At 38.3% G+C, this 9,138-nt stretch overlaps 1 non-coding gene across 1 annotated transcript; it reads left to right on the top strand.

The window, feature by feature from the left end:
- The first annotated feature begins 1,696 nt into the window (after positions 1-1,696).
- On the top strand, positions 1,697-1,803 carry LOC148211499 (small nucleolar RNA R71). The gene has a single exon (XR_015791114.1). It is a non-coding gene; the product is annotated as a small nucleolar RNA R71 (small nucleolar RNA).
- Positions 1,804-9,138: the final 7,335 nt, after the last annotated feature.

The following is a 9,138-nucleotide window of genomic DNA, read 5'->3' on the forward strand; positions in this document are numbered from 1 at the left end:
TCGACTTCATCCAAGAGACGCATCGCTTCGAGGACATTAAAGGTTACCTGCTCATCATTGACCTTCATCGTGATCTCTCGTTTCCTAACATTGAAAATCGTATCTCCAGTTGCTAAAAATGGCCTCCCAAGAATGATCGGCACCTCAAGATCTGCTTCACAGTCCAAAATTATGAAATCGGCGGGAAAAATAAACTTATCATCTTTAACAAGCACATCTTCTATTTTTCCTTCCGGTTTCTTTATGGATCTATCAGCTAGTTGTAAAGTGACAATAGTGGGACGAGCTTCTCCTATATTTAACTCTTTAAAGACAGAAAGAGGCATAAGATTAATGCCTTCTCCTAAGTCACACAATGCTCTTCCTATGTTCTTACCTCCTATTGAGCAAGGAATAGTGAAACTACCTGGGTCCTTACATTTAACAAGTAATGGTTTCCCTAGAGCATCACTACTACACTTTGTCAAGGCTACCGTCTCATGCTTATCTAACTTATTACCCCTAGATATGATGTCTTTTAAAATCTTAGTGTAGTTAGGCATTTGTTCTAAAGCATCTATGAGAGGTATATTGATATGCAACTATTTTAGAATCTCAATGAACTTCTTAAAATGACTATCCTGATTCTTTTTAACTAGCCTTTGGGGGGAAAGGTGGAGGAATCTTAATATTACCTACCTGTGAAGTAGTGCTGGGCACTACTTGCTTACCTTTTTCCGCCTTCTTACCTTTTTCTTCTGAACTTACAGGTTCTGCTTTCTCTTCTTGTTGTAGATTGGAGGTGGACGTAGGAAAAGGTGTAACTGCATCATTTCCTTCGTCTAGAAGTGAGGGTCCATCATAACTTAATCTGTTTCTCGTGATAACCTCCTTACAGTGCTTCTTTCCCTCACGATCTCGCTTCAGATTTTCTGCGTGTCCAGGCAATGTACCTTGGGGTCTAGATTTTTTATCATTAGCTATCTGCCCCACTTGCATCTTCAAGCTTCTTATCGCAGCATCAATTCTTGTAATGAACTCTTTCATCATGGCCTCCAAACTTGGGTTGCTACCACTTTGCTGAGTAGTATTTTGACCTCTTTGCTGATTGTATTGTTGAGGCTGCGACGCCGGTTGAGTTGGAAAACCAGGAGGAGTGTAGTTTTGCTTGTATTGTTGAGCGGGTGCTTGTGCGTTGTTACTAGCTACTCCTTGGTTACTCCAGGAAAAGTTTGGATGGTGCCTCCATCTAGGGTTGTAAGTGTTTGAATACGGGTTGAAATTCCGCTGGGCACCTTGACCTACATAGAAAATAGACGTTGGATTAGCTGGACAGTTCTCATACAAGTGGTTATCACCACAATAGACACAAGATATATTTAAAATTTGTAAAACAGGAGAGGGTTCAAGTATCGCCGAAATTGTGGTTTTGGTTTCCTTCTTCATTGTTAACTGCTTTAACATTTGGTTCATAGCCGCCATTTGGGCTTGCATTGAAGCTACTGTGTCTAACTCAAAGACTCCGGCTGATACTTGCTTCATTGGTAATGACCTTCCTATTTTGCCTTGGTCATTAGTGTCTGTCATCTTATTCAAGATATCAATGATCTCATTTACCGACTTCTCTAACAACGAGCCATTGGCTGCAGTGTTCAACATCATCCTTGATGAATGATCCAATCCTCTATAGAATTGTTCAATCTGCACACATGCGGGCAATCCATGGCTCGGGCATCTTCTAAGTAACTCCTTAAAACTCTCCCAAGCTTCTTGAACTGCTTCGTTCTCCTTTTGTCTAAAAGACACAATGTCTTCTCGAAGGTCTGCGTTCCTGGTCAAAGTATGGTACTTTGCCAAAAATTTCTCTGTCAGTTCCGCCCATGTGTTGATAGAATTTGGTTCCAACGCGTATAGCCAAGTCTTTGCACCATCCCTGAGAGAAAAAGGAAACATTTTTAATCTTAGCGCATCCTCAGAGACACTAGGAAGTTGAAATGCATTAGTTATTTCAATAAACGATTTGAGATGGGAATAAGGATCTTCGTTAGTCAATCCTCCGAACTGGCCCATCGTCTGTAACATCTGGAACATGGCTGGCTTGAGCTCGAACTGTGCGGCTTGGGGTAAAGGATTATTTATCCCTGAATTTAGGTTGTGGAACGCATGAGTGACATAATTCCGCATGGCTACATCTCGATTATTTGCTAGAAGGATCAGATTAGGAATTTCTCCTGCTTGGTTTGCTGCTCCTTCACCTGCCATATCTCCATTCACAGGTGGATTTTGTGGTGGTGGAGGATTTGTGGATTTCTATTCATCTCGATAGTCTCTTATTCTTCAACTTCTTTCTTTTTTTTTTACTTTCTTTCTCTTTTCTCAACATTTGCTCACGCCTTCTCCTCTTAAGGGTTCTTTCAATCTCTGGATCAAAGGTCAACCAACCAGACCATGTGCTCATACACAACTCCCTTAAAGGTTAGATATAACAATTAAGTCCAATGATAGAGGTATGCAACAATCACACAATGAAACAATTCACTTGAAAAGAATATGATTTGAAAACTTAATTCCCCGGCAACGACGCCAAAAACTCGTTGGGATTTTCTCTACCTTTAAAAAGATTAGAGACTAGTGCAAGCGAACACGGTCACAAGTAATACTCAGAAGTAATCCAAGGTCGAATCCTCAGGGACTTGTTGCTTTTCGACATCAAGTAATGCAGTGAAATGGTTCAAATATGCAATTGTGATTTAGGAAGGAAAATATGATGAAATGTTGTCGTTTGGGGTTTTAACTAACAAGAAATTTAATGAAACTCAACCTCCTTGTCTTCTACCTTGGTTTTGATGCAAAACATGGAAACACACACTATGTTGGGAAAAAACGTCGGGCGCAATTCCTGGCTTTTCTTGGGATTTGAGTTCTACTCTTTGACTACCGCTTTTGGTTGCTGCAGAGGCTAGGGTAACCTACAATCATATTCCTATGTGTGATTAAAATTCTAGAGAATTTCTACCAACTCATTTGCAGTATGGGTCAGAGGGCCTATGCCTAGGACCATGTTTTATGCGCTTATTCCTAAGTCACATCCCATATTGGTTTTCTATTATTTTACCTAACTCACATTTCCCAAGGTTAGGCTTTGGTATATAAATCAAGTTCCCACTGGCCAAATGGAAAAAAGACGTAAAGAAAAGTTTTTAGAAACCAACCCAAAAAGGTGCCAGGCGCAATCTGGCCAAAATCCCGAGCGTGTTGAAAATCAAATCATTTGACTAAAGCATTCCACAAGGAGGTTGATAACTAATTTAGAACATAATTAAATGAAAGTAAATGCACGAAAACATAAAGAAAGTATTTTTCATTGAATTTAAATGAATAAATAAGTCGTACAAGGAGTTCTAGCTTGACCCTCTTCTCTCTCAAGCATGAGGGGAGTTGAAACTCGCAAAAGAACTTTAAGATAACAGAATGAACAAAGAACGGAAGTAAGAACTCGAATTAAAAGCACTACAAAAGGTAAAAGCGTGAAAACCGAAAAAATGAACAACTAGTACATGAACATAAACCCTAAAAACGTGTTCTACAACTAGAGAGCATCTAAAAGAAGATGAAATGAAGCTTGGAAGGGATTATTTGCTGAGGGATGGATGACTTCCTTTTATAGCACTATAGGTTGGTTGAAACTCCCCTCCATTTTAGGTGGAAAATGGTTGAGATTCACCTAACCACCTCACTTGGACTTGGACTCACGGTTTCGAACATGTGGGAAATGTCCTCCTTGCTCCTCATTAATCAAAACATGCGTTTTGACAAATTGCCCTCCAAAAATGCGCCAGGCCCAATTATGCAAAAAACAGAATTCTGTTATTTTCTTCAAACTTTGACCGCATTTATCTCATATTTTTCATAAAGTACCATAGTTTGACTTTTATGTAGAAATAATCTATGCATGTTCTATTTTAAGAATATGGGGTTCTTTTTGGCAAATAATAATGGGAAAGGGGTAAAAAACGTGGTCAAACAGGGCTACCGACACATGTTTCTGCAGTAAAAAGTCAACCCTAACATTGAGGCATCCATGACCAAACGTGTGGCATCATCCAGTCCATTATAGTATGTTTCAATTTAGATGCATCTTGGGATTCCATGGTGGGGGAATTTTTTAAGCAGTGGCTTTAAACGCGCCCATGAATTGCTCACTGACTCCCTAACAAATTGCTGAAAATTGTTGATATCGATCGCTTCAGTATTTAGTGTCCTTGCTGGGTGGGAAGTACTTCATCAAGAATTTTTCGTCCAAGTCATCCCAACTTGTAATGGATTGTGAAGGCAGCAACTCCAACTAAATTTCGGCTTCATCTCTGAGTGAGTAGCGAAACAACTTAAGTCGCACACTTCCTTGTTGCATCCTTCATCCTTAAACGAATTGCATACCCCCATAAAAAACTTCAGATGTGAATGTGGGTCCTCAGTAGGATGTCCTTGAAACTGACCCACTATCTAGGACATTTTAAACATTGCCGATTTTAATTCAAACTTTGGGCTGCAATTTCAGGCTCCGTGATTACTGGGTTGAAGTTATAACATGTTGGAGCTGCATATACCTTAATTTCTCTATCAATGTCATATGGTAGTAATATAGAATTGAGAGGGGGCACTGCTACCTCAGAATCAGCAGCAACAGGAACCCCATCTACTATTTCCTCAATCGTCACACTCGGTGGAATAGGTTGATGCAGATTTGGGTTGAGCAGATTCATATTTGCTTCAGCTTGGACTCTTCGTTGTTCTCTTTGATTCCTATGGAAAGTTCTTTCTATCTCGTGATCGATAATATATTCCAAGCTCTCAAGATCATTCATGCATCTACACCCACACAAAAATGTGAGAAAAAGAAAACTCAATTAAGCACCGTATATAGAAACACTATTGTTTAAAATAAAATCACTAGAGTCCTCAGCAACGACGCCAAAAACCTATTGCATCCACACAACCATGTTGACAACATGTGCAAGTATACACGAAATTGTCGATTGTAGTACGAAACGAGGTCGAATTCAGAGGGACTTTGAATTATATTTTAAACGATGTTCGAAGATACCAAAAGTGTAAAACAAAGAATTGTAAATGTTGTGTCGTAATTAAACAAATAAAATAAACAAAGCAATAAACAAATCTCAGTAGCAGACACAATTCGTAGAGCTGATAACAGGAAGAAGAAATAGCACATAATGCGAAAAAGGGAAGTTAACAGATATAAAAAAGTGGGGGAGATTCAACATGCATTCACAGATCTATTAACTCACCCTCTAGCTCACAAATACTTATTAATGCCCAACTCGACTTGGTTCCCTTCCGAGACACCCAAACATGTATACCCACAACTCTTATTGCTAAGTTTCCATGCAATAAAAACAAGTTCTAGGCATGATTAGGGAACCCCATTCCTGAGAATCCACAAATACTATAGAAAAGTACTAATTACTAATGAAGCAAGACAGCAAACCGCAAGCCCTCCTTGGTCAACAGAAGCTAGCATACAGAACAAAGTGGCCAACAATGCTCAATAAAATATAAGAAATAAACACATCTTTCTTAAAAAACGAATATAGCAGCTAAAGGTTCAGTTTCATAGCAGTTACAACATGTGAATCTCTCCCGAAATGGGGTTCAGCTCATAAATGAAGAAGAAAACACAATGGGTAAAAGAAGAAGAAAATTCATCTTAAGAAATAGTAGAAAATTCGAAGAAGAAGAAGATGACAGCTCGACTTTGCAGTGGAATATCCTCTCTGTCGTCAGTTTCTACCCAAAAAAAATGGAGAGAATCCTCCTCCTTGTAGTTTCAGCTCTAAAAAATGTGCTTCTCTTGGGATCTATGTGTGGCGGCTAGGGCAACATACCCCTTTTATATCGGGTTCCATTTTTAGGGCACCAAGCTAAAAATTGTACGGACACGATAAATCCCGTGTCTGGGATGTTACTGCATAGTGAATCCTTCCTCCAGCTATGCTTCGCTCTAGCTTTTATTTGCTCTGTCTTGAAATTGCCTTGTTCACTCTTCTCTAGATTTAGCATTATCTTTATGCTTAGTCTTATGCTTTCAAACCTGTGCATTTACACCAAAAATAAGAGCATTTAACGCAATATTTAACCAAAGCATTCAAGACCTTGACTTTTAGCTTAGATTCCACTTTCTAATCTCATCTAAGCTAATTAAGAACCAAAACCGACACACTTTTACCATTCTTTGCATAAAAACACCCAAATATACACTAGAATAACTCTCTTTTGGAGAGTTATCAACAACTTCCAGGTGGTGCCCTAGTTTTAAGGACCCGTTATAAAAAGAAAAAATGACCTAGCCACAAAAAAAGGAATATAGCACATAATCATTTTAAGGACATCAATTTCAGAGAACATTCCCTATCCATTTCATCGAAGAAGGAGCTGGAGAAAGGAGTTGAATCTTACGTCACTGCTGTGCTGGAGGATTCTTTACCATTTCTATAGTTTTCTTGCTTGATGGAACCCATTTCTTCTTCAGCCATTGTCTTCTTTTCTCTTAGCATGAACTAAACCCTACCTTCCAGAGGGGATGAACTTGCTTTAGCTTATTACTGACTATGTTTTAGTAGCTTCCAATGCTAATTCAATAGAAGTGTTTTTATTCTTTCATCTTGCTAATTGTGTTTGGCCAACATTTATAGTTTTGTTAGCTCGCTTGAGGCTTGGGAGAGTCCTAGTATGCTCAGTTGCTTCTATTTACGTTAGATTCCTCTCTTTGTAGTAGAATAGAGAGTACTCAAGGATGAGACTCACCCTATAGTGCCTTTAAACTATTTTTATTGCGTATTTGAGCTACAACGGGAGTTAGGTTTAAGCATGTTTAGGTATCTCGGGAGAGAAATATGTCTGTTTTGGCAATCAGTATTCTGGGTATGCTAAAGCATAGTTGGTAGTAAATGAAAGCGTCAGAGTGAATCCCTCTCGATTTCCCTTCATAATCTTTCTCATTCGCATTTTGTTTGTTGTCTGAGTTGGATGCTCCAGCATATTATTGCCTATAATTCTATGTTTGTTCATTTACTGTTTTTGTCGATTTCATTTACAGTATTCACACACTTTAAACAAATTATTTTTATTTTGCTTTTTGGTATTTTGAGTTGCTAATTCAAAGTAAAGCTGCGATCCCTATGGAAACGACCTTGTTTTTATACTACAATCGATCATTTGGTGTGCACTTGCACCAAATTCCACATAGTTGTGTGTGAGTGAACAATATCTTCAACTTCTATTTAGACATTCCATTTGAACTTATTCCACAAGCCAGATAATTATCAATGTCTGCGAACCATGACTTTTCATCTTTTGAATCCTTATGCGATACGGCTAATAAATATTCATTCGAAAAGGTTCCTCTCATTTCCATTTCGTCACGATATCTCGTGCACCAACCAGTCTAGACAAATGATCAACAACCAGGGTTCTTTGATCCCTTTTTCCCCAATTTCAGTATTGAACTCTTGCAGGAGCAAGATCTAAAGGATGAGTCTAGGTTCGCATCCTTTTAAGTCAGCAAATATTTGAGCGCAACATGATCAATGTGCACAATGACTTTTGCACCCACTAGGTAAGCACATAATTTTTCAAATGCAAACACTACAACAAGTAGTTTTTTTTCAATGCTTATATAGTTGATCTGGGCTTCGATCAATGTCTTGGTAGCATAGTAAATGGGATGTAGTACATTGCCCTCCTTTGTTCAAGCACTGCCCCCACAAATAGTCGCTTACATCGCACATTAATTCAAACGATTGAGTCCAATGAGGTGTTGTGATGACTGGGGCATGAGTTAGAGCATATTTTAGCGTCTGAAAGGCTTGCAAACATTCAAATTAAAGTCAAAAGCATGATCAATTTCCACTAAAGAACACAGAGGTTTAGCGAGTTTAGAAAAATCATTGATGAAGAGTCTAGAAAACCCAGCATGGTCCAAAAAACTATGTACGCCTTTGATGTTTGTGGGTAGTGGCAATTGCTCAATTGCCTCTATTTTTTGCTTAATCAACTTAAAACTTTAATAATAAAAACAAATATTTTAACAAAATATAACTTAAAACTTTACCAACTAACCAAAATAAAAATATAAAATAATAATAATAATAATAATAATAATAATAATAATAATAATAATAATAATAACAAATGAAAATAAAATTAAGCCGGACCAAATACGGTGTCTACAGGAGGTATAGGTGTATATTCTGCTGGGACATTTAGTTTTTCAGGTTGCTTCTGCCTTCCTATTGCTTGGGAAGTAGTTACCCCTGCATTCCTAGTTTTAGCTATTGTATCTCTTTCTTCTTCTCCTCTAACTACATTTTCCTGAGATTCTATGGTCTGTGTGCTGCTACTCGTTGTCTTACTAGACTGTGCAGTGCTAATTTATGGGGTGAAAGCCATTTACTCATTTATCTTCAAGTTGTTACGTGTAACGTCACCTTTTTCTTCAAACTCTTCTCGCTCAACTGATTTTGTAGCATCCTCTAAGGCATTAGAATGAGCTAGCGGCAAAGCCTTGCCATTCAGTAAGGGCTTTACATTGTTCCTTCCCATCTCATTTTGGTTGTTTAGTATCACTCAGCAGCACTCCACGTGAGAAACTTTTTAAATTTGTGGCCAACTGACCTATTTGTACTTCCATGTTTTGCAAAAATGCAACTTGACTTTGCAACAGTAGCTTGAATTTGAACAGTTACATCAATTTTCGCTATATAAGCCTCATTCTTTGCACTTATGCCTTAAACATATCCTCTAGGGTCATAGGCATACCTTCAGATTGCTTCTATACTACTGCTTGGTTTCACTCTGAGAATCCACGTAGATACTGTCCTTTTTGTTGATAAGCTGGAGCATTGCTAGTTCCAACATTTTATCCTGACTGATTGCTACCCCAGCTAAAATTCGGGTGGTTCCTCCAACTTTAATTATAGGTGTTTCCATAGACATTGTTCCTGTTGAACTGTTGATTCACTAGATAAAATACCAAAGCTAGGTTTCCAGGAAAACCTCAAAATGATGCTCTCCCTTACAATAAGGCCATGAAATGCTTTTCACATTGTTTACCTTAGCCTTGGTAGCTCCAGCTTCTGA

The sequence above is a fragment of the Momordica charantia genome, assembly GCF_013281855.1.
Source record: "Momordica charantia cultivar OHB3-1 chromosome 5 unlocalized genomic scaffold, Mcharantia_2.0 BLBB01000005.1, whole genome shotgun sequence".
NCBI lineage: Eukaryota > Viridiplantae > Streptophyta > Magnoliopsida > Cucurbitales > Cucurbitaceae > Momordica > Momordica charantia.